Source organism: Corylus avellana, chromosome ca1 (assembly GCF_901000735.1).
Source record: "Corylus avellana chromosome ca1, CavTom2PMs-1.0".
NCBI classification, from domain to species: domain Eukaryota; kingdom Viridiplantae; phylum Streptophyta; class Magnoliopsida; order Fagales; family Betulaceae; genus Corylus; species Corylus avellana.
Window position 1 is genome coordinate 1,585,753 of NC_081541.1, and position 26,374 is coordinate 1,612,126.

General features: G+C 33.3%; 1 long non-coding RNA gene and 2 pseudogenes across 1 annotated transcript in view; all 3 read left to right on the plus strand.

The window, feature by feature from the left end:
* The first annotated feature begins 391 nt into the window (after positions 1-391).
* On the plus strand, positions 392-5,050 carry LOC132164607 (cyclic nucleotide-gated ion channel 1-like; annotated as a pseudogene).
* A 2,585-nt stretch (positions 5,051-7,635) lies between these two features.
* On the plus strand, positions 7,636-12,531 carry LOC132164670 (cyclic nucleotide-gated ion channel 1-like; annotated as a pseudogene).
* Positions 12,532-25,379: 12,848 nt separating this feature from the next.
* Positions 25,380-26,374, plus strand: part of LOC132175249 (uncharacterized) — a 5,145-nt gene continuing 4,150 nt past the window's right edge. The window contains exon 1 of the long non-coding RNA XR_009439412.1: positions 25,380-25,466. This is a non-coding gene — a long non-coding RNA (uncharacterized LOC132175249). The remainder of the gene's footprint in view (positions 25,467-26,374) is intronic.

Genomic DNA, 26,374 nt, shown 5'->3' on the forward strand with positions numbered 1-26,374 from the left:
GCAAGAGTTGCTCGTGTATTACTTGCAGCTGCAGTCTCTTAAGTACTCCCACAGCAAAGATCCAATTTCTGCCACTCTTTGCTTAATTTCTCCAGATCTTCGTCTCCATTGTTCATCTTGATCGAGTTATCAGGTTCAATTCTCCAACCCATATTTGCTCTTATTACTTTTCCTAAACAACCCATAGTTTTTTTTAATCCATTTTTAAGTGATTTTACAGAAACCTTTGCTTCTTCATATGATCATGTCTGCAGAGTCTCAATTGCACTTAGAATATATATGTGAAAAGTGGAGTCTGTCTCATCTGTTTTCCATTTTTTTTTTCAGGAATCTTCTTACCTCAATAGTACTCTTGTCGTTGGAAAGTAGTTCGTGGGTACTTAATTCAGTGATGAGTTACCATGGCCGGCATCGGCAGGAGAAAGGGTTGAGGTTAGCATCTTCTTCTTCTTCCTCCTATCATTGTAAACATTTCTCAAAGGATTTTTTATGTGGGTGATCGAAAAGCACCACTAATTACAGCATCTTGTAAATGTTTTGTTGGTAATGGTAATTAATTAACTAGATTTATCATCAAGTGGTTTTCATAACTTTAATGCTCTGTTTATTTCTTGTCCTTTCTCTACAATCTATTCTATCAGTCAAGTCCACTGTACCAGTCGATATATATATATATATATATATATCCAAGTATCTTACTTTCAACCTTTCTCTTCTCTTAAAGGCTGTTCGAAATAAATCTTTTTCTTTCTTTTCAGTACAGATATCGGTTTTCTAATTTGGATATAGTGTCTTCGATTCTTAAACACTGTTCCAAATAAATACTAACATCCAATTCACTATTTTAACTATTTATTTTTATTATTTTATTTAAATATTCTTTTTTAAAGAAAAAAATTCATATATATATATATATATATATGCAGTTTTTGGTATGGTTCGATCGGCAATGAATTGCTTGCAAAATAACAATAGCGTCAAATAGTCCTCGGCCTTAGTCGGAGACTCTCTGATGTTTAAGTTAGCACTTTTATATGGAGTCAAAATATAGCATGAACTCAGTTTTTTTTTAGAATGATTTGATCGATTCTTTTTATTGGATTTTATGTAAATGTTCTCTTCATGTTCCACCTTCACGTGGTTGATAAATAGTGAGAGCTAGTTTAGAGATAATGGAGGTAGTTGATATATCATGAGTTGTCCACATTCAGATAATGGCTGAGGGAGAATAGAAAGTGGTTGAAAGATAATCTTATGATGCTTGAGTGTGTATATATATATATATATATATTTTAAGTAGTTTTCTTATGATTGAGTATATAAATATTTAACAAATTGCAACAAATTTATTGTCCACTATAGCAGGTAGCTATTTTTTATTTTTATTTTTCAGTCAAAGTTGCTCTGGTAATGTGAATGCTCTGAATTATGCATAGTTTCTTGGTCAAAAATAAACTTTTATTGATTGATTAGAATCCTAAAAATAATCATTAAAATATCTTTGGTGGCCGTCGATGGTTGGGAGGTGTGATGCTCGTGGATATGGGCCCGGGCTGGCAATGGGTGGACTTTGAGGTGACGATTTTTTAATTTTGGGGCCAAAGATTTGGTGGCTGGCCGGCAACACAACTAAACAAATTTAGGGGAAATCAGAGCCCAAATTAGGGGAGAGGAGAGCTGGAGGGAGTTAGAGAAAGAGAGTTTTTATCCTCTCCTCTGTAGTTGTTACTCTAATCTCAAAGTTAATAATAGAATTTGAGAAATAAATTTAATTATATAATTAACATGATAAATATTACATTTAAGTTGTAATAGGACTTGTAGTCAAAGCTATATCGAAAGTAGCACTCCTTTTTTATTACACTATACTGCTAAAAAAGGGTTTGGCTTATAAGGTATAGTGAAAAAATTATAGCATGTGGATTGTATTTGGTTGTATTTTTTCAACGGCCAGTCCAAATTTAATTTTACTCGCTCTCTCTTTCTTATGAAATACTTAGAATTAAAACTAAACCGTTAGAAAAATACATTGGTTCAACTACTAACATATACATTGAAAACATGAAAAATAACTGAAAGCAAGCAGAAAACTTCTAAACAACTAGATCAATTAAAGAATGGAAGAACAAGTTCCATATGAGAATATATGATTAACCTGATTCTTAATTTGCTTGCTATATGTGTTGTGTTCAGGAATCAGGATATTGAGGGGCAAGTTTCCAAAACTGATGGAGATGATTCCGGACAAAAGAGAACAACAAAAAAGACAATTCTTGACCCAGAGGGGCAGCTGCTTCAGTGGTGGAATATAATGGTTGCAGTGTCATGTGTGATTGCAGTATCAGTAGACCCTTTGTTCTTTTACCTTCCTGTCATCAATGGAGATGCCAAGTGCGTTTGGTTAGACAAAAGATTGAAGATCATAGCCATTACTTTGAGATTTGTCACAGACTTCATTTATGTTTTGAATATAATCTTACAATTTATTTGTCCTTACATCGACAAGGACTCTCGTAAGCTTGGACGAAATATAATAGTTAGAGATCCTCAGCAAATAGCAAACTGCTATGTCTTCTCCTGGTACTTCGTAATTGATGTTCTCGCTATTCTTCCCCTCTCACAGGTAATTAAGGAGCACTATCTCATTAAAATTCCCTACACATGTATAGCCATGGCTCGGGGGAATATTGCATATAAGCTGGATGTATCTTACGGTCTGTTTTAATTTGTGCAGGTTTTATTTCCAATTATTTTTTCAAAAGTGAGAGGTTCAAGATTTTTGGACGAAAGGAAGTTCCTGAATGCTGTTGTTTTCTGCCAATATGTACCAAGAATTCTCCGAATCTACATATCATGGATAAATCTTACCAAGTCTGCCAGCAAACTTGCTAGACTTGTTTGGATTAAAGCTGCATTTAATTTCTTTCTCCATATTCTTGCCAGCCATGTAAGTTTGATTATCAATATCATGTTCATTTTACGTCATAAATTTTTTTTTTCAATAAGTGTCGTATGTTTATCATTTATCAAGGTTTCCTTAGATTTCTGTATATAATGAATCGACCTTGGTAAATAAGCATGCATTGCGCACCTACTTTATATTAATGTGTGATTAATTATATAGTACTACCATTTTCAGTCTAAACTTGACACGTGAATGAAAGTAACTAGCTAGGACCTGTGCTCTATTTAGAAATGTTTGATACTATATTTTTATTCGACAATCGATCACATAGTGTTGATAAGACAGTTTCGAGTAACCTTTAAATTGTTACATCCGTAAGGTTGTCTCGTTCTTTTGTAGTTTTTTTGTAGAATATCTGCAGAATTGACTGATCTTTAAGAGAATTGTTGGTTCTTTAATTAGGTACTGGGTGCTTTTTGGTACTTATTTTCTGTCCAACGAGAGACGGCTTGTTGGCACAAAGCGTGTGAAAAGCATGTCGGATGTACCCCAAGTTCTTTTAGCTGCAATCAACCTTCAAGTGATCGTGCATTTTTAGATTATTATTGCCCTGTACAAACACCAAACACAACGCTCTTTGATTTTGGAATATTCTTTGAAGCCCTTCAATCTCATACGTTAGAGTCCACAGATTTTCCGCGAAAGCTCTCACATTGTTTCTGGTGGGGCCTACGAAATTTGAGGTTTGCACATGCTAAACTCTTTTTACGATAGTATGAGATGTGAATTTCCACTTTTGTTTTAATTAATTACCATTCATCCAAAAGAATACTACATTATTTTGATATATATATATATATATATATATCAAAATAATGTAGTATTATATATATATATATACTGCTATCTCATACATGATAGTTTCTTCAACATTTGCAGTTCTTTCGGTCAAAACCTTCAAACAAGTACATATTTCTGGGAAAACTGCTTTGCAGTTTGTATTTCAATCTTTGGCTTACTACTGTTTCTGCATTTTATTGGGAATTTGCAGGTTGGTGCTCAACATCTTTTTAATCTTTAGGGTGCTTGATTATATAATTATGAGTGTTATTGATGATTTCTTTATACACGCATGTAGAAGGACTACTCAACATGCATTTGTTATTAGAATATTGATTGATTAATGAATAAATTTATCATTTCCTATCAATCAAAGATTTAAAGATGAGCTGTAATTTATCAATAGAATTTGATGATCTAAACTTGTCATGTATCACATATATACAGTTGGCAACTGAAAGGTCAGAAGAAATTATAAAAAACATGAGAGTTAAAGAACGAGAAATGGAGCTATGGATATTTAGAAACCAGCTCCCTAGTACTATAAAAGAGGAGATCATGTCCATCGTTCAACACATGCTGGAAGAAAAGAAAGATGTTGACGTGCAAAATCTCCTATCTCATCTTCCCATTGAACTTGGAAGGAAGATTAAGCGCTATATCTGCTTACCCATGCTAAAGCAAGTGAGTTCCCTTCCCTTCCTTTTTGATAATTTGATTGGATTGTGATAGTGTTAAATACAAATATTCTCATTATTCTTCTCGATTGCTTATTTGCTAGGTGCCATAGGCTCATAGCTTCAAGGAAAAGGTGAACAACTTTTACAGTTGATTTGCGAGTATCTGAAGCCAATGCACTACAACTAGCACAACTACATTGTGAGGGAGGGAGAACCACTTGATGCGATGCTCTTCATAACGCAAGGCATCATATGGAACTTCACCACCAGTATTAATGCTAAGAGAAGCGCCAAGTGTATTGAGAAAGGTAGTTTCTATCGAGAAGAACTTCTAGATTGGGGGTTGGAATGCTCTGCTGCATTACCCAACCTATCCGACCTCCCAATCTCTCTCAAAACTGCGAAAACGCACACAAAAGTTGAAGCCTTTGCTCTAATGGCCAACGACTTGAGGACTATAGTTTCCCGACGTACTGAAGCAGCTTCTTCTGTACAAGCATTAACTGGAGCAGCTTTCCGGCGAATTAATGAAAGGAATAATGAAAAGTCGTCTCTCCGGTTGGTTGCAGGGAAGAGGAAAATTGAATTGTCGTCTGCCTTGTTGCCCAAGGGGAACAAAAGCTAGTTCAATTCTCATGCTCTTGGTGTTGAAAAATGAAAAGCAATAGTTTGTTTTAGAGGCCTTTGCATTAAGTTGTGTACAAAAATTAATAGATTATTTGCTGAACGTAGGCCCATGTTGGGATGGGTTTGGGTTTGCTCGATGGTGGTGATAACGGGTTTAGCCGATTGTATACGGGTAGGGTCAGGGTGTTTTGGAAGATTCACTTGAAGACCCAATTAGACATTTTCCGAGCGTGAAGCCTCTGATCTTGCCCATGATTTGTTCGGTGAGAATGAACAAATTGTAATGGGATTTTGTTTTCTTACGTTAATGGTATATATAAATAGTATCACGTCATTTAAAATTTCAAACGACATGACAATATATAAACTTGTGTTTAAGCATGTCGGAATTACTGTGGACGAGCTACTCTTAAGTTTAACCATTTCTAAAGGCCGAGTTGGAGGTGGCCAAACCACTTCCAAGTGGATAGTCAAATTACATTCTTGCAAGCCATTCCCAACCATTTATTTTTTCTCCTTTCCTTCTCATTTTTTTTTTCCTTAACTTTTTTATTTTATTTTTTGTTTCTATATATACGGTATATTTTTAATTTTAAATGATGTGGTGAAGTTATATAATAATGAGTACTGTTGATTCAATGATATATATATGTGTTATAATTTTATTAGATATGACATGGTCACTAAAAAACCTAACGTAAGGAGTACGGAGAAAAGAATTTGATAACGAAGCATTATATATACTTTAAAAGAGTGATGGATTTGATAAGTTTCAAATTAAACCTGAATGATGAATTTGTAAAAGGTTAAACTCCTGGAACCTCTACAGTATTTTTCTCTTAAAAAAAAAAAAGAAAGTAATTTTATCTTCAAAAAAATATATTTGCTTAGTAAAAAGCTTCCCTTTACATTGGTTTTACTCTATTTCATGTGTGCCCCTTATGTCCATGTGTGCTGCCTTGGTTTCATGACGTTGCCTATGGCCTGAACATCTGTACATTTTAATATATGATGATTTTTTTATCTTTCCCTGGGATCGGAGGAGGAAGGTGAAGATGACGTCAAGTAATCGATGATCATCATTCCTCTTATGCCCTGGTCAACACAAGTACTGTTACACATATGGATTTATTTGAAATTAATTAAAAATTCTATATATAGACATAATTTATAATTTTCTTGAGCTGTGCGTGCGAGGAGAAAACTTCTTAGATGTTTCTAGGTGGGTAATATTCATGATCTACCGGTCTAATGCTGACTTGTATGCAGTATTCCTCTTAAGAAGTATAAAATATTGTTTTGGACCAAGAAAAAAAGGAAAAAAACAAAAAAAAAACAAAAAGTGGGGAAGAAAAGCTATTCATGAGCGGTGAAGTAGTACGGATTGTCAAGATTAATGGATTTCAGTCTAGAAGGAATGTGTGCACATTTAACTAGGAGTCGGACGTATCAATTTCTTTGATTATTTTATAAGTATGATTATCATGTAAGCTTAACGATATTATTTATATATATATTTGAACATGCATGGAAGTTAAGGCACGACAAATGGGATCTAGACAAAGCTACAATGATATATTCCATTTACTTGTAAATCATTGTCATGATAGGAAGAGGAGCAGATATTTATTCTTAAAATAAGGTGAACGTTGGGTTTACTTTTTATCTTGTCATTTATTTATTTTACTTTTTACTTAACCCCCCATGAGATATGTTGCAATGTCGAGATTTTAGTCAAATAACAAATTAATTGCACAAGAAGTTATATATGGTTCTTAAACGACGTTTGATTTTGCTAGGAAGCTGCCTAGCTAGTTCCATTTTATTCTGTACTACCATTCGGATTCGGTGGCCGACTTGACTTTGGAATCAATATTGAATTTTCATTGGTTGCAAAGAAGACTTGAGGGATCTGCGTGTCAAAAAAGCAAAAAGAAAGACTTGAAGGATGCCGGTCCGACAAAAAAAACAAAGAAAGGAAGACACCACGTACGTACAGATGGCCGTAAAAAAAATTAACGAATAAATATTTATAACCGCGACAGTTGCTGATTTTGTTTATTAGTTGCAGCTGCAGAGTCTTCAATCCTACAACAAATCCAATTTGTGCCCATCTCCGATATTGCTCTCCTCGAGTTTATCAGGTTCATTTCACTGTTTATATAATCTCTAAGATGACACAAATTTATAACTATTTTTCCTTATTACATTTCCTAAACAACGGGGCAATTTTTTTTAATTGGGTCCCTTTTACATACCCATGAAATATGTATCTGATGCCAATCATTAATGTTTTCTTGGTCTGAGTATTTGCATTGAGTATGATATATATATATATAGCTCATATGGTGCAGAGTCTTACGTTTCTTCCCTGAAAGAAATCATATGGTGCACAACCCGAGAGATTGCACTTAAATTTTGTTTTTTCTGAGGTTGCACTTAGATTAATTTATATATATATATGGAAAGTGGTGTTTATCTAATCTGTTTTCTAGTTTTTAAGGAATATTCTAAACTCATACTTTTGTCGTTGTAATTGTAGCTCGTGGTCGTGGGTGAGGACGTTAATTATAGGCTTGAGTTATGAGTTCCCGTGGGCATCGGCATGCGCAAGACAACTGGATGAGGTTAGCATCTTCTTCTTCTTCTTCTTTTATATGTTCTAACTTATATATCTATATGGTCTTTACAGAAAGAAAAAAAAAAAAAAATTAATTGCTTATAGATATGATTATTATCATTGTAAATATGAGAATAACCAGCATCCTTCATTATGATTATTTTGTTTTAATAACTTATTTTGGTGCTTAAGGCTTTAATAAGGTAGCCCAATTTTGAACCAATCTCTTAAACGCTATTGAAAATAAGTCATTCTTTCTTTCTTCTCGCGAAGAGTACTTGCGTAATTCCCCAGTTCCCCTTCCCTTGATCGGCTAATGTACGTGTTCGACAAGTCGTTGTCCCATGATTACGATCTTATCCATTTTATCTTAAATAGAAATGATTTATTTTATGATCAATTTAAATTTGTGTAATATGATCCGTTGTTAGTTAGTCATTTATTTTTGTTTTTTTTATTAGTGATGATTTAAGGGTTGATCGTGACTACCACATCATCAAGTTGTATTGCAATTATATAATAGTCTATTAAATAATATTACTTACTAAATTTTACAGCAAGTTGTTATATAGTGAATACATTGTTATATTAACCAAAATTTTGAAATAACGCTTCATGGGAATCACGCCTCATGAAGCGGATTAGTTTGCATCATCTCTCCTCTTTTTGTGTGGATATGTTTAAAAAAAAAAAAAAATGAGGCTTTTTAAGGGTCGATGTGTTTTTATGTTTTGTTCAGTGCATGCATGCCTGGATGGGCTAACCCAACTACAAAGCAGAAAACGAGACCAAGAAATCTTATTAATTATAAGCCTTCAGGTAGAACGTAAAAATAGATGAGGACCATGAGGTTGTGTTTGTGTCAATGTAAAATATTTTTTATTGAAATATACGATTTTTTTTAAAAAAAAAATTTTATTAATCGATTTAGATATTAAAAATGATTATAAATTTTTTCTAACGTTTGATTCATATAGAAAATAATTATTTTACATTGAAAATTAATTGAAGGTGATGGTGGTTGGGTGTCTCAGTTGTTATAGATTTTGATTGCACTACACATTGAAATATGAAAAATATTTTACATAAAAATAAAATAAAAAACACACACACACTTGCAGCATGGCTTTAATTAAGCCAGGCAAATTCTAAGCATGCAATTAACTAGATTGAAGGTATCATTATGGTTCCTCAGTTGAAGGGATCAAAAGTAAAAAGATAAATATCATTAACCTGATTCTTTGCTTGTTATGTTGTGTACGTACGTTCAGGGATCAGGATATGGAGGGGGGGCAAGTCTCCGAAATTGATGGAGATGATTCAGGACAAAAGAGAAGAAGAATCAAAACAATTCTTGACCCAGAGGGGCAGCTGCTACGACGGTGGAACATGATGATTGCAGTGTCGTGTGTAATTGCAGTATCAGTGGACCCTTTGTTCTTTTACGTTCTTTTCATCAACGAACATAAGAAGTGCTTGTTGTTGGATAAAAGATTGAAGATCGTAGCCATTACTTTGCGATCTGTCACGGATTTCATTTATGTTTTGAACATAATTTTGCAATTTATTTGTCCTTACATCGACAAGGAATGTCGTAAGCTTGGACAAATTAAGGTGGTTACAGATCCTCAACAAATAGCAAAGCACTACTTCTTCTCATGGTACTTTGTAATTGACATTCTCGCTACTCTTCCCCTCCCACAGGTAAGGGCCGGGACCACACTTTTCTTTTATATGCTTCTGAATTGTTTTGTTAATGTTATTTCAAGTTTAATTAACCGCAACGAGGATTATTATTCAAATCATTTTAATTGATTATGTTTTGTCCAGGTTTTATTTCCAATTATTTTTTCAGAAATCAGAGATTCAAATTATTTTGACAAAAGGAAGTCGCTGAACGCTGTTGTTTTCTGCCAATACACACCAAGAGTTGTTCGAATCTACATATCATGGATGAATCACAGCAGGATTGCCAGCAAACTTGCTAGAACAGTATGGGTTAAAGCTGCATTCAACTTCTTTCTCTATATATTTTCCAGTCATGTAAGTAGTATTGATTATTAATATCAATATCATATTCATTTTACGTCAACATAATAATAATTATTATTATTTGTATTTTTGTATTTGCACGACTGATCTTTCTTTCTTTTGTATTTTTTATAGGATATCCGCAAAATTTACTGATGTTTATGTGACTTCTGGCCCTTTAGGTACTAGGCGCCTATTGGTACTTTCTTTCAGTGCAACGAGAGATGGCTTGCTGGCACACGGCCTGTAAAAACCATAGTAAATGTACTTCAATTTCTTTTAATTGTAATCACCCTTTAAACGATCTCGCTTTTTTAGATGATAAGTGCTCCGTAGAAACACCAAACACAAAGGGCGCCTTTGATTATGGAATTTTTCTTGGAGCCCTTCAATCTGGTAATTTGCAGTCCACAGATTTTCCACAAAAGCTCGCCTATTGTTTTTGGTGGGGCTTACGGAATTTGAGGTTTGGACATGTTACACTCTTTGTCATTCAACATTAGTTTTTTTTTTTAATGATCAGAATGCTTATTATCGGTAAATATATCATACTATTGTACGTCCTTGCGCATGCATTTGTTGAACCATGCAAAGAGTGTACGTTTTTTTTTTTTTTTTTCTTTTTCTTTTTTTCATTGGTTTAATTAATTAAACTATAAATAAATCATTCTATTGTACAATTTAGACATAAGAAATACAAGCTTTTTTTTTTTTTTTTTGGATGAATGAAAAAAAAAAAGAAAAATAGAAGCTTCTTCTGATCCATAATTCTTTAGACTTGTAATCTTGCTGGTTTTTGTTTCCTTACCTTGAGCCCTAGCTAGCCTGCATACAGCTCTAGTCTTTACTTATACTTTCAACGTAAATTCTTATAGATTTATTTTTATACTTTGAGCATATTATATTATTCTGATATTGCCATCTTATAAACTATACTTTTTCCAATTTTTGCAGTTCTTTTGGTCAAAACCTTCAAACAAGTTCATATTTCTGGGAAAACTTCTTCGCAATTTTTGTCTCAATCTTTGCTTTGCTGCTGTTTTTGTATTTCATTGGAAATGTGCAGGTAGGCGCTCAACATCTTTTTTAAGCTTAAGGGCGCTTGATTATATAATTATGTACATCATTAGAGACGGTTTATAGATTAATTACATATAGAAGGCCAAAAGGGAATTTTGAACTATGAAGCTAAATTACATATTTAGGTGTTAGAACATTGATTAAATGATTAAATTCGTTTTTTTCTTTTTTTCTTTTTATCGACATAAGATTTAAGGATAAATTCTATTTATCAATATAATTTGATGAATTGAACTTGTCATGTAACAGACATATAGACAGTTGGCAACTGAAAGGTCAGAAGAAATTATACAAAATATGAAAGTTAAAGAGTGAGAAATAGATTTATGGATAGATAGGAACAAGCTCCCTGGTTGTATGAAAAAGGAGATCATGCCTAATGTTCAACGCATGCTGGAACAAAAGAAAGAAGTTGATGTACAAAATCTGCTCTCTCATCTTCCTAGTGAACTTGCAAGGAAGATTAAGCGCTATATCTGTTTACCTATGCTTAAAAAAGTGAGTCCCCTTTTCTTCTTCCCCGCCCCCCACACCTTTCTTTCTTCTTCCTTTTTGATAAGTGGAGTTTCTTTTTTCTTCCTTTTTGATAAGTTGAGTGGATTGTGAAAGAGTTGCAATTAAGGATGTTAGTGGTTTGTTTGGGTGTACATTTGAGGAGTTTAAAAGTGCGTTTGATACTCAAAAAATCCGTTTGAAGAAAAAAGTACATGTTTGGTAAAAAAAAATTGAAAGCGCTTTTAAAAGTCCACAAAGCAAAAAAAAAAAAAAGGCTAAAACGCACTTTTGGCAAAAGCTTCATTTTTAAGGTTTTGCCAAAAAACGTTTTTTAACTTAAAAACTCTATTTTTCGAACGCAATTCCAAACATGCTCTAGATCTTCCATAATTGCTCGTTACTAGATGTTACTAGGTTTTATTAGTGATTCTACTTGAGAAGCTCCAATTGTAACATTAAATAATCATTTTGGAATAATAACGTACATAGACATAGTTAGCACTTTCCTAATTAAATTGTGACAAATGGTACAAAGTAACCTAAGAAGCTTCCTTCACGTAATTATTTCCTAATTGAAATGACCCTTTCTCATTTATCCTTTTTTGTTTGCGCTAGGTGCCACAACTTGTAGGAAAAAGTGACCAACATTTGCGATTGATCTGCGACTATCTGAAGCCAGTGCACTACAAGCAGCACAGCTACATTGTGAGGGAGGGAGAACCACTTGATGCGATGCTCTTCATAACGCAAGGCATCATATGGAACTTCACCACCATTAATGGTGTGAGAAGCAATAAGTGCATCGAGAAAGGTAATTTCTATGGAGAAGAACTTCTTGATTGGGGATTGGATTCCCCCGCCTTACCCAACCTATCCGACCTCCCAATCTCTCTCAAAACTGCGAAAACACATACAAAAGTTGAAGCCTTTGCTCTAATGGCCAACGACTTGAGGACTATAGTTTCCAGGCGTACTGAAGCAGTTTCTGCTGTACAAGCAGCTTTCCGGCGCTTTAATGAAAAGCCTCTCCAGTTTGTTGAGGGGATGAAGAACATTGAAATTTCGTCTGTGTTAGAGTACAGATAGCAAGTCATCTAAGGATTAGGCCTGAACCACATGTCTCGGGCAATTTATTTCACTCCTATTTCAGATACTGTCGATATAGCTACCAACCAGGAAGATATTTGATGATGGAAGAGATATTCAAACTCGCATTGATAAAGGATTAGTCCCAGCTATTAGCTCGATAACAACTCTTTCTTTTACTGATTTGTATATATATGCTGTGTATTATTATTATCTTTATTCATATTTATTCTTTGGTTCTAGTTGTATTCGGTTTAGCTGCACAAATACTTGAAGTTATCTTTGTATAGTTTTACTGCCTAAATATAAATGAAATAGAGCACAACAGGAGTATTCATATATTCTGGCCAAATCAATTCCACATGCAACACTTTCTTTCATGGTATGAGAGCCATAAAGATTCGCACCCAAAATTTCTTTTTCTTTCCTGCATTTTATTCTCAAATCGTTGAATTTAGTACCATTGGTGCTGCTTCTTCTCTTCTTTTTTCTACTCCAAACATTTCACTTTTTTTTTTTTTTTTGATGAATGAGTGAATTTATAAAAGCACACCAGTGAACAAACACCCCAGCAAAAACAGAACACCACTCAACTCACAAAATAGCACAACTCAATCTGATGCCAATTATCCGGTGTGGGTGTGTCAATTTCTCCCCATACTCGGGAAAAATGGGCTGTTGGGTATTGTTGATGGGTCGGATCCCTGTCCACCCAAATTCATTTCAGAATCTGATGAGAAGGATTCTATCTCCTTGAATCCTGAATTTGTGATTTGGGAGAAAAAGGATCAATATATCCTTACTTGGTTCAATGCAACGTTGTCTGGAAAGGTTGTCAGTGCAGTGTATATATGGCGTCAATACCTCAAGGCAGGTATCATGTTCTTGGAGGAGGAAATATCATGGAGAGAGGGAGAGGAGAGTTGAGAGAGTGAGATAAGATAATGGAAGGAGATCAGATATCTCTAGACTAGAATTAATGGTGGGGGAGAATGGGAGATAAAAATCAATAATAAAGAATAGAGAGAGATACTTAAATACTTTAGGGCTTAGGCTTTATGCATTGGAATTTGGGGGGAGTGTCTCTTTGACTCTTTATGCATTGGACCACGAGGCGGGCTAAGAACCAACCGTAGTGGACCCTTTATTAAACGGGCCTCAAGCCTAACCTCTATGCGGAGGGGGCCGGATATTTGGGTTGCTAAGTCCAATGAGATATCCATATCTCAACAATACTCAATGTTGGGTTTAGTTTTAACCTTTTCATTTATATATATATTGCAACGTCGAGGTTTTATCTATGAGCATATTCTTGCCTGGTCAGACGGCCCAATGGGGCACCAGTGCGCAAATAATGTCAGCGGTAAGCCTCATCAACAGATATTTTTGTGGCTAATTTATGTTCGTCATGCATTTTCAAGAGTTAAAGATTTATTTTTGGAGGATGACGTTTCTTGTCACGTAATAAGCACGTAAGCTCATAGGACTATAGGAGTTTTATAAGATAAATGATAGGTGTTAATAATTTGTTCATATATATATATATATATATAAATTTAATAGATTCAGTTAGTTATATTGAAGATGTATTTTTGTCTTTTAATTTTTGTGAGAAAACAAAAATACTCATCCAATATAACTAACTGAATATTATCTTTGAATTGGATAACATTATGTTCCTTAGATTTATGGGTACGTCCACATAAGTCGATAAATCTAATGATTGATTTGCATGTAAGATAATATGGAGGAAATATGAGCAAAATATTGACACAAATCATTTTTCAATATTTTTTGTGTTACAACATATAGTTCTTTTTAGTTATTCACTATAAGTAATTTTAAGAACCATCTTTTTATTATTCTAAAGTTTATGTGGCTTCTAGAATTACCATTAAATCAAAATTTATTAGTAATCCATCTCAAATTCTATGATAATTTTTTTAAAAAAAAAATCATATCAACTTGAAAAGGATAAAAAGATGATTCATAACATTATTCTCATTTACTATATAGCACAAAACATCAATAGATATTAATTTTCTTTCCTCTTTTTCTTTAAGAAAACAATAGAAAAAACTCTAAATAAAATAAATAAAAACTCTATTAATAGAGAATATATATATAAAATATAAAATCTTTAGAGTCTATATAGAAAAAACAGTAAATATTTTAGCTACTCTTTCTGAGATGCTCATGGGTGAAAATGTCATTGTATTGCAGCCCTTTTGATAAAGTGGACCCTTGGCAGTTTGCTAGAACAAGACCGGATGGAATATGTAGTATATTGCTTACTTTTCTTATATTCCTTAATCATATTATTTGCTGGGGGAAGTTACCAAGTTCCATTTTTTTTTTTTTTTTTCTGCACTACCATTCTCTAGCTGACTTGACTTTGGCATGGATATTGAATTTTCATCAGTTGCCGAGAAAGACTTGAAGGATTCCTGTGAAAAAAACAAAAAAGAAAGACTTGAAGGATGTCTGTCCCACTCGGGCCACACGGATGGTTGACTGACAAAAAAAAAAGAAAGAAAGACTTGATCAAGATAACGAATAAATATATATATACAACCGCGACAGAGTAGTCTTACATGCTACGACAAAGAAAGACTTGTTTATTAGTTGCAGCTGCAGAGTAGTCTTACATGCTACGACAAATCCAATTCTGCCAGTACTCTTTGCTTTGTCCAGATCGATATCCCCGTCACCCTTGCTCTCCTCTAGCTAGTTTATCAGGTTCATTTCACTATTTAGTGGGCACAAATTTAGAACTATATATTATTATTTGTTCTTATTACATTTCCAACACAACCGGACTTGTTTGGTCTCTTTTGACCCATGAACTATCTATATTGAAAGTGGTGTTTGTCTAATCTATAATAAATTTATAACCGCGACAGTTTGCAGCTGCAGAGTCTTCAATCCTACAACGAATCCAATTTCTGCCCATCTCCATTGCTCGATCTCCTCGAGTTTATCAGGTTCATTTCACTGTTTATATGTATAATCTCGATGACTATTTTTTCTTTTACATTTCCTAAACAACGGGGCAATTATTTTTGGGTCCCTTTTACATACCCATGAAATATGTATCTGATGCCAAGCATTAATGTTTTCTTGGTCTGAGTATTTGCATTGAGTATGCTATATATATATATATATATAGCTCATATGGTGCAGAGTCTTACGTTTCTTCCCTGAAAGAAATCATATATATGGTGCACAACCTGAGAGATTGCACTTAGATTTTGCTTTTTCTGAGGTTGCACTTAGATTAATATATATGTGGAAAGTGGGGTTTTGTCTAATCTGTTTTCCAGTTTTTAAGGAATCTAAACTCATACTTTTGTCGTTGTAATTGTAGTTCGTGGTCGTGTGGGTGAGGACGTTAATTGTGTCGTTTATAATTAAGCTTGAGTTACGAGTTCCCGTGGGCATCGGCGTGCGCAAGACAACTGGATGAGGTTAGCATCTTCTGCTTCTTCTTCTTCTTCTTCTATATGTTCTAACTTATATATCTATATGGTCTTTACAGAAAGAAAAAAATAAATTAATTAATTCCTTATACATATGATTATTATCATTGTAAATATGAGAATAATCAGCATCCTTCATTATTATTATTTTGTTTTAATAACATATTTTGGTGCTTAAGGCTTTAATAAGGTAGTCCAATTTTGAACCAATCTCTTAAACGCTGTTAAAAATAAATCATTCTTTCTTTCTTTTCGCAAAGAGTACTTGCCTAATTCCCCAGTTCTCCTTCCCTTGATCGGCTAATGTACGTGTTCGACAAGTCGTTGTCCCATGATTATGATCTTATCCATTTTATCTGAAATAAAAATGATTTATTTTATGATCAAATTAAATTTGAGTAATATGGTCAGTTGTTATTTATATAAATGGAATGACATGTAATAATTAGTCATTTTTTTTTGTTTTTTTTGTTTTTTATTAGTGATGATTTAAGGGTTCATCTTGACTACTACGTTATCAAGTTGTATTGCAATTATATAATAGTCTATTAAATAATATTACTTGCTAAATTTTACAGTAATGCTATTTCGTCTGTGTTAGAGTACAGATAGCAAGTCATCTAAGGATTACGCCTGAACCACATGTCTCGGGCAATTTATTTCACTCCTATTTCAGATACTGTCGATATAGCTACCAGCCTACCAACCAGGAAGATATTTGATGATGGAAGAGATATTCAAGCTCGCATTGATAAAAGATTAGTCCCAGCTGTTAGCTCGATAACAAATCTTTCTTTTACTGATTTGTATATATATGCTGTGTATTATTATTATCTTTATTCATATTTATTCTTTGGTTCTAGTTGTATTCGGTTTAGCTGCACAAATACTTGAAGTTATCCTTGCATAGTTTTACTGCCTAACTATAAATGAAATAGAGCACAACAGGAGTATTCATATATTCTGCCCAATTCAATTCCACATGCAACACTTTCTTTCATAGTATCATAGCCCTAAAGATTCGCACCCAAAATTTCTTTTTCTTTCCTGCATTTTATTCTCAAATCGTTGAATTTAGTACGTACCATTGGTGCTGCTTCTTCTCTTCTTTTTTCTACTCCAAACATTTCACTTTTTTTTTTTTTGATGAATGAGTGAATTTATAAAAGCACACCAGTAAAAAAACACCCCAGCAAAAACAGAGCACCACTCAACTCACAAAATAGCAAAACTCAATCTGATGCCAATTATCCGGTGTGGGTGTGTCAATTTCTCCTCATACTCGGGGAAAATGGGCTGTTGGGTATTGTTGATGGGTCGGATCCCTGTCCACCCAAATTCGTTTCAGAATCTGATGAGAAGTATTCTGTCTCCTTAAATCCTGAATTTGTGATTTGGGAGAAAGATGATCAATATATCCTTAGTTGGTTCATTGCAACGTTGTCTGGAAAGGTTGTCAGTGCAGTGTATGGTGTCAATACCTCAAGGCAGGTATCATGTTATTGGAGGAGAAAATATCATGGAGAGAGGGAGAGTAGAGTTGAGAGAGTGAGAGAATGGACGGAGAAGATATCTCTAGACTAGAATTAATGATGGGGAGAATGGGAGATAAAAATCAATAATAAAGAATAGAGAGAGATACGTAAATACCTTGGGGCTTAGGCTTTATGCATTGGGTTTGGGGGGAGTGTCTCTTTACGATAACCATTGGACCACTCGGCGGGCTAAGAACCAACTGATTAGTCTCATGTAGTGGACCTTTTATATTAACGGGCCTTAAGCCTAAGCTCCATGTGGAGGGGGCCGAATATTTGGGTTGCTAAGTCTGATGATATATCCATATCTCAACAATACTCAATGTTGGGTTTTAGTTTTGGAAAAAATTGTAAAATAAGCCCATATGGTTTATTTGATTTGTAATTAACTCATTGAAGTATCAAAATAAAATTAAAAGTCTTTGAGGTATGCCAAAAAAAATAATTTAATCCCTCTAGCCAAATTTCGTCTACTAATTTAACAGATTTCGATATTATGAAATGTTAGAACTAATAAAATGGTGACACATGTCTTAGTTAAATAATTCCACCCACAACTGGAGTCACACCACGCTGTCTTGCGAGAGAGTGAGAGACGAGAGAGTTGTGGGTAAGACAGGCGACGTCGACTTGAGAGAGCAAACTGGGGGCTGCAAAGGGAGTTAGGGCTAGGGGAAAAGAGAGGTCGTTTTGGTTTCAATGAAAAAATTAAGAATTACATTTATACCCTTACTATTAGTTTCTTATCGGGTATATCGGTTTTCGATAACTAAATTTTAACCGACCAATAAGTTAATTGGTATAAAAATTTTAACCGATTACCTATCAATAACTATTGGTTGCGGTTAATATCGGTTCAATCAAATTTAGTAGGCAGTTGGTAATCGGTTAATTTGCCAACTCCTTGTCGCCAGAGTCCAATGCTATTTATTTTTCTAACACGCGATATTGTGGGAGTATGAATTCGGATTGGGATTAGTTGGCATTTGGCCTTTTTCGCATATTTCTTTATCAAAGACAGCCCCAGCTTCACCTGTTGTCTGCCATGGTCCGACATAATAAAACTATTGATTCCCTTGCCTGAATGATTGAAATTACTTTTTGTTATACTATAGTAATTGGGAAAACTTTATAAAATCCTCTTCAACTCCTACTTGTTTTGACACTACTTTAAAAGTTTAAAAATTCTCGATCAAATTTTCAATTTCTTTTAATTACTCAATTTCATTATGATTTTTCGTTAAATTTTGTCAATTTTTTTAAAATACTCGTATATTTTTAATAAAAAAAAAATACAAAGATATTGCAAAAATATTGCAAAGATTTTTTAAAAATAAAAAATAAACTCAAGAATCTTTACAATTTTTTATTTTAGTTAAAAAAAAAAAATAGTAGTACTTTAGGAATGATGACAAGATTTTATAAAAAAATTTAACGGAATTAGGTAATTAAAATAAATTGAAAGTTCGATACTCTTAATTAAAAGATTTTTTTTTTTTAACTTTGGGAGGTACTTTTAAAATGCGTAAAAGTTTATAGAGAGTTTTGTGAAGTTTCCTAAAAAAAAAAAAAAAAAAGAGGCATGAGATATGATTTGTTTAGGAAAAAGGCATGACATACGTGAGTATTAAAGGTGCTCTAAAATTTAAATTGCTTTTATACTTGTCAAAAGTAAAAGGCGGCTTTTGTAAGAAAACAAAAAAAAGTATAAGGCATCTACTGTAGACCTTAAGGGTACAATTCCTCGCACAAAATTGTGTCGTTTTACAAAAGTTTTGGACAATATGATGCAACCTTGTTCAATTGTTTGACCGCACTAGGAATCAAAATCAGAAGTTTTACAAACAGCCGTTGCGGTAAGAAAAGGAAAAATGTTTTCTTTTTTTATCTTGTTCTTATTCCATCGCTTTAATTTTTAAATTCATCATTAGATATTTCAGACTAAAGATTTTAGACATGGATCTCACAAATATAATAATAATTTAAAAATAAAAAATAAAAGAAAGATGAGAATATAATGTATAGCATCTCTCTAAGAAAAGTAAGGATTTTGCATAATTCGGTTGCACCCTCCAATTATCCATATACCATTATAATTTTTATTTTTTTTTTAGCTACCATTGAAAAGGTGGGCTGTTAATAACCGCCTTAATCATTTAAACGCTAACTACTAACCACTTTTAAAAGCGGTTAGGAAAAATTGCTAACCGCCTAAACGGTTACGGTTAGCGGTTTTAGGTTTTGAAAAAACTGCTGACCAATATATATATAAAACGAAGTCATTTATGCATTTAAATATACATAAAAATGTATAAAAATTTATAAACGATTAGGATATTATCGTATTACCATAAAAACGACGTCGTTTTGTTTTGTTTTCTTAATTTTTGTTTTTTTTTTTAATTTTTTTTAAATATTTTATTTTAAAAAGCGGTTAGTGGTTATTAGGATTATTAACTGTTAACCGCTGGTTAGTGAATTTACTAACCAACTAGGTGGTTACGGTTAGCGATTTTAGCCAATAACTACTAACCGTAACTGCCTTTCAACCATATTTTTAGCCAACAATATTTTTTCAATTACCTATCTACCGTCTCTTATCAAATAGTATTTTATGCTCTCAATTTCGTAGTTTCACACAATCTCTAAAAACAAGGGGTCCAAAGTTCCTAATCATGCAGTATTTCTACAATAATATTGTACCTTAAATTTAGTCTAAGTTTATGACGTTAAGAATTTAATGTGCATTTTAAATGATTTTAAATAGATTGGAGAATATTTCTTTCAGACGGGTTTAGAGGAAATTTCTGTCCATAAAATAAAATAAAATTTAAATTTTTTTTAAAAATTGTTTGATAATGTTAAAATGAACTTAAACTTTATTTTTATGACAGAAATTTCCTCGAAATCAATCTGGAGGAAATTTCCTTGGACTTACTTCAATAGGTGACAAATGTCATCTCTCACATATTTTTTTTAAAATTTTAAGAGTCATTTATTGGCATTCTACTAATCTAGGAACCCAAACATTAATTTTTTAACAACTCACAAATGTTGAATGACACTTATCACCTATTGAAATAGATTAAGGAAAATTTCCTTCGAACTAGTTTGAAGAAAATTTATGTCCCTTTTTTTTTTAAGCCTTAAACTACCACTTTTAATTGGTCGGGTTGACATTGCAATAAATTAAAGTTTCTTAGGTAGGTGACAAAAATAGTAATGCGAAAATAATAAAGCGGAATAGTAAGATAGAGATGACACAGAGATTTATGTGGTTCTATTTATGTAACGGAGAGCGCTAGCCAAATCTGTGCTATTATCCCAAAAAACTAGTCAATTTGAAGCTTCCCTAGAATTCATTATAAAGCCCAGTTTCACCTAGTAACTAGGCAATATGGGATTTAGCACCCATGACTATCTTTATAAAGCACACACTCTATGTGGGTTTCTTCTCATCTTCCCAATATGGGATCGGAGTGTTACAAACTCCCCCTCTTAAATTCCTGACGTCCTCTTCAGGGCTACGTCATGCAGCATTTGTAACAATGCAAGGAAAAATACTAGCCACATTTGCGCTATTACCTCAAAAAGACTAGTCAATTTGGAGCTTTCTTAAAATTCATTATACAGCCAGTTTCACCTAATAACTAGGCAATGTGGGACTTAGCACCCATGACTATCTTTATAAACCACCCACTCTATGTGGGCTTCTTCTCATCTTCCCAATATGGGATCGGGGTGTTACATATGATATCAGAGTCATAGCCCAGCCTGAGATGGGGAAGCGTGCACAAGTCCATGAGGGTCTCCAGCGAGGCCGCTGGGTCCTAAGAGGGGGTAATTGTGACGTCTCACATTACTTGGGCATGGAAAAGATGATGTGTTTATATGAAATATACTCTCTCTAAATGATATGAGGGCTTTTTGGGGGTAAACTCAATAATAAAACCGTGCGAGCTTGGCCAAAGCGAACAATATCATACTACTTGGAGCAGGGGTGTTACAGTTTTTGACCTACGTCCATAGGATAAAGCCCTAAGGTGCATTAAACTCTTATTTATTTATAAGAGAATCATATTAGATACAAATAGACTTTTACTCTAGTTAGGTTAGTTAGGTTGATAGTCTTTAACTATAACTAGACTTCAACTATAACTCAATAATAATTTGGGTTAATAACTTTTTTGGTACCTCGATTGTAACGTTTTTATTTTTTCCGCCTAAGTTTAAAAACTGTACAAAGCTGGTACCTCACTTATGGGAAAAGACAAAATCAATATCTCTGTTAGTTTCTGTTTGTTCCAATTAACGGAATTTCCACGTGTCACTCCTGTAACACGTTACGTGTTCTAAAAATTAGAAATAATAAAATAATAATTAAAAAAACTAAACATAAAAATTTAAAAATTTTAAAAAAAATTAAAAAAAAAGGAAGAAAAAGGTGAAAATTTTGTTGGCCAATGGTGATGGTGGGCCACCCTCATTTTGACCTTAGGGGGCAGGGGAGGGGTTGCTTAGCCACCCCCAAGGCCGGTTTGAGGGTGGCCGAAACCACCCCCTTTGGAAAAGTTGTGGCAGATATGCATCTACCATACCACATTATATATATTCACATGGCCTATGGGGTGGTTCGGCCACCCCCATCTTGTGGCCGAACCACCCCATGGCCTATGGGGGTGGTTTGGCCACCCTCATCTTGCAAAAGGGGGTGGCCAAACCACCCCCAACCTATTATTTTATTTTATTTTTTTATTTTTTTCATTTGGCTGGCTTCGACCTCCTCAGACTGAGGGTAGTTCAACCACCCCTATGGGCCAACCCATTATTATTATTGTTTTTCGTTTGGCCCTTAAGGGTGGTTGAACCACCCCCAAGGGCCATGGGAATGGTCTGGCCACCCCCAAGGACCAAACGAAAAAGAAAAAAATAATAGGTTGGGGGTGGTTGGGCCACCCCTGGTCGATCATTGAGGCTAAAATGGGGGTGGTCCAGCCACCCCTACGGCCAAAATGGGGTGGCCAGCCGCCCCTTATTTTTTTTTATTAATTTTTGTTTTTAGTTTTTAGTTTTTTTTTTTTAAATCGTAAATAATATTTTAATATTTTTATTTTTAATGTGATATTTATCCCATTTATGGCCCTAGGATTCTCCTAGGGTCATTCTGGCCATCAACTAAAGACCTATCTAGTCCAAATGGACTGAAGAGGATCTTATTCCTTATTTTAGAGCTTAGATGAAATAAATGGATGAGATTTATGAATTTGATAATCTCAAATTTAAAGGGAATTTTATTGGATCTCATAGGAGGCACAACACTACAGCTACAAACTCACCCGTATTCACTACCAATTTGTTTGGCGAAGCCTTTTTTTTTTCTTCCTTTGTTACTATTTATCACTATTTCATAAAAAAATCAACATCAAAACATTTTTTTTTTCTACTTTTTATATCACATCATTCACTTTTTATTACAATTCAAATAAAAAAATCGGTACAAAATAAATTTTTTTCATTTTTCAATACTATTTTTTTACTTTTTTATACCAAATATTCTTACATTTTTTTTTTTGATATAAATCTAAGTCAACTACATTATCTAAAGAAAATAATTAAAATAATTTCGGCCTCTTACCAACTCTCCTTTCAACAATTTCTCCGTTTCTCGTAATAATCGAGTGTTGAATACCGCGTAATGGGATGCGACAAACTCTGCTATTTTTTCAACCAAAAAAGCACATGTACTTTTTTGTTTTTGTTTTTTTTGCGCTCAGAGCCCGAGACGATAGCTGTGGAAAGATAAAAAGGTGTCCACACCTTTTCTTTGTTTAATTTGCTGTCGGTTATTGCACTGTGACTTCAATGATTATTATTATTTTTTTCTCTACGAAAATTTGTAAATTTTATTGCTGAAAAATTTATTGCATAAAGCTCTGAAAATAATAAAAATTTCTTCAAAATTAGTACGAATGAAATATTCTTTAACCCATATAAAATAGTACTAAATGTCTGTAAATATTTTAAATATATGTTAAATTTTTAACTTCATTAATAATAGTTTATTAACTTAAACTAAATTTAATGCTCATTTTAAATATTTACAGATACTAAGCACTATTTTACATGAGTTGATAGATATTTCATCCGAACTAGTTTGAAGCAAATTTTTGTTCCTCTAAAAAATCATGAGATTACAAAGTCGTATAATTATAATTTAGGAACATATTTGCTTCATGCAAATTAGATTTAGGGCATGGATAACCCAGATACCACAAAAAAAAAAAAAAAAAAAATCAAAACAACAAAAAAACTAAAAAACTAAATAATAATAAAAAAAAAAAATCCGACTGTGAGAGATAACTCCCACACTGATCTACTCCTCCTCGACCTAAAGATCAAGAGACAAATTCCTCTTCAACCCGAAGGTCTGGAGAAAAAGAAAAAACAAAAAAGCCTTATAAGAAGCAGTGGAGGAGCACGACATCGTATACATCTCCTGAAAAACATGCATTGGCTGATGAAGACGATCAAATCTAAGATTGAAAAAACTAGATCTGAATCTAGATCTTCAAACTAAATCTAAAACAAACCCGCTAAAAATGGAGACTGGAAAAGACCACAGAAAAAACACCGAGCATTGCTACCAAGGAAGGGGAGGAGGGAATAATGATTTTTACCATTCTTCTCTCCTCTACGAATTTGTCTTATTCTTTGTGTTGCTTAGAGGAAGAAAGAGAATTTTAGAGAGAAGCTTTGGCCTCTCTCTCTCTAGACCGAGAGGTGACATTAACATTAAGGAAAAGAGAATAGGATCCTCTCTATTTCATTTGAAATGGAGGGTGAATTAACTTGACTGACTTTGACTTTGAATAACTATTATCATGATCGTGTTCTACTCTCAATTACAACTAACACAATCAATTAAGCAATAAACATTAAAATTATCTTGCACAGAAATAGATCTATGGATAGATAGAAATCAGCTCTCTAAATGTATAAAACAGGAGATTATGGCCATCGTTCAACACATGCTGAAAGAAAAAAAAAGGATGTTGATGTTCAGCTATCTTATCTTCCCCAAAGAACTTGAAAGGAAGATTAAGCGTCATATCTGCTTGCCCTACTAAAGAAAGTGAGCCCCTTTCTCCTCTCCCTTTTTCTTTTTTTTTCCTAAAAAAAAAAATTATTTTTTACTTTACTTACTTTTTACGCATGAAGTAAAGTTTTGGCTATGTATACAGTTTACATGAATCCAATCAATTTTAGGGTTTAAGTAAATTAGAAAATTTAAAAAATATTTAATTGAAGTGAGAAATTTGAACTCATATCGATTATTCTAATAACAAATATTATCAATTGAATAAAAAATTAAATTAATAAAAAAAAATTGTGAATTTAATTATTATTATTATTGTAATTCTTAGGTTGGAAATGGTAAACTAATGTGCTTCCTTAAATAGCTTGGCCACTACAAGTCGTTTAGTTCTTGACAATGACTTTCTATAAACCTTCACCTTCACGTATCATTAATTTCTATATATTTGACATTAACCTTCTCATTACTCCTTTTTTGTTTGTGTTAGGTGCCGCAGCTTGAAGGAAAAGGTACCAACTGCTGCAATTGATCTGCGATTCTCTCAAGCCATTGTACTACAATGAAGACAGCTACATTCTTCGGAAGGGAGAACCACTTACTGCGATGCTCTTCATCACACAAGGAAGTATATATATGTTGCTTCCAAACCAGTAATGGTGAGAATGGCGAGGGAACCGTCTCAGGCGCTCAGTGTATTGAAAAAGGTGAGTTCTACGGAGAAAAACTTTTAGAGTGGCACCAATTCAATGACTCCCTCTCACCCGGACTATCTGACCTCCCAATTTCCACCAAAACTGTCAAAACCTTTCCAAAAGTTGAAGCCTTTGCTTTAACCGCCAATAACTTGAAAAATCTAGTTGCCAGGCATTCCCAAGCAATCTCTAATGCAAAAGTGAAATTTACAGAAGCAGCTCGTCGGTACCTTAAGGAAAATAATGCATGGCGCTCTTTTGGTGCTTCAAGGCCAGTAGTGCCACACGTTGAAAACCAAGGTATTTGTGTTAAATTGTATATATACTCCGATCCATTGGTTTCTAGTTGTTTGAATTCTGAACGTACGGTGAAGGTAGAATTAGGAAATGAACAACTTGTTAATTTATAAAACTAGGGGTGTAAATGCGGGCAGTTTTTAACCGCTTAACCGCTTAACCGTATTAACCGTTAACTGCCTAACTGTTATAATCGCTTAGCGGTTAGCAGTTATTGGGTTTAGATCATTAAAACACAATTAAAAAAAAAAAAATTAAATCACAATTTGAGTATTAATATATTATCACTATAATTTATATGATTATATCATATAATCACTTGATCATTAAATCACAATTTGAATATTAATATATTATCACTATAATTTATATGATTATATCACATGATTAATTGATCATTAAATCATTTGATTATATAATAACAAATTATACATATATAATATGACATAACTCATAAGAATACCAATTCATACTAATACAACAATTAAATATCTAGGGACTTATTTCCAATATATGTTATGAACTTATAAGTCTATATATGTTAGAGCATTCCCAATGGAAGAGCTATATTTTTATGTAAAATGGCTTCTCAAAACTCACTTTTATTTAGTTTAGCTAAGCCATTTTTAAATGCCTTTATATCTGATTAGCTATATTTCTATCTATTCTATTAAAATATTATTAAAAGTAAGAAAAGTTTTGGGAGAAGAGAACATGTGAGAGGAAAAATGAGAAAATTTTTGGGAAAAAGAGTATATGCATAGAAAAAGTAGGAAAAAATTTGGGAAAAAGAAAAAACATGTTAGAGAAACAATGAAAAATAAAATAGCTCATTTGAAAAGTGATGTTACATTTAGCTTTTTTTTTTAGCTCTTCCAATCAAATATCTATTTTACATTTTTTTTTTGTAT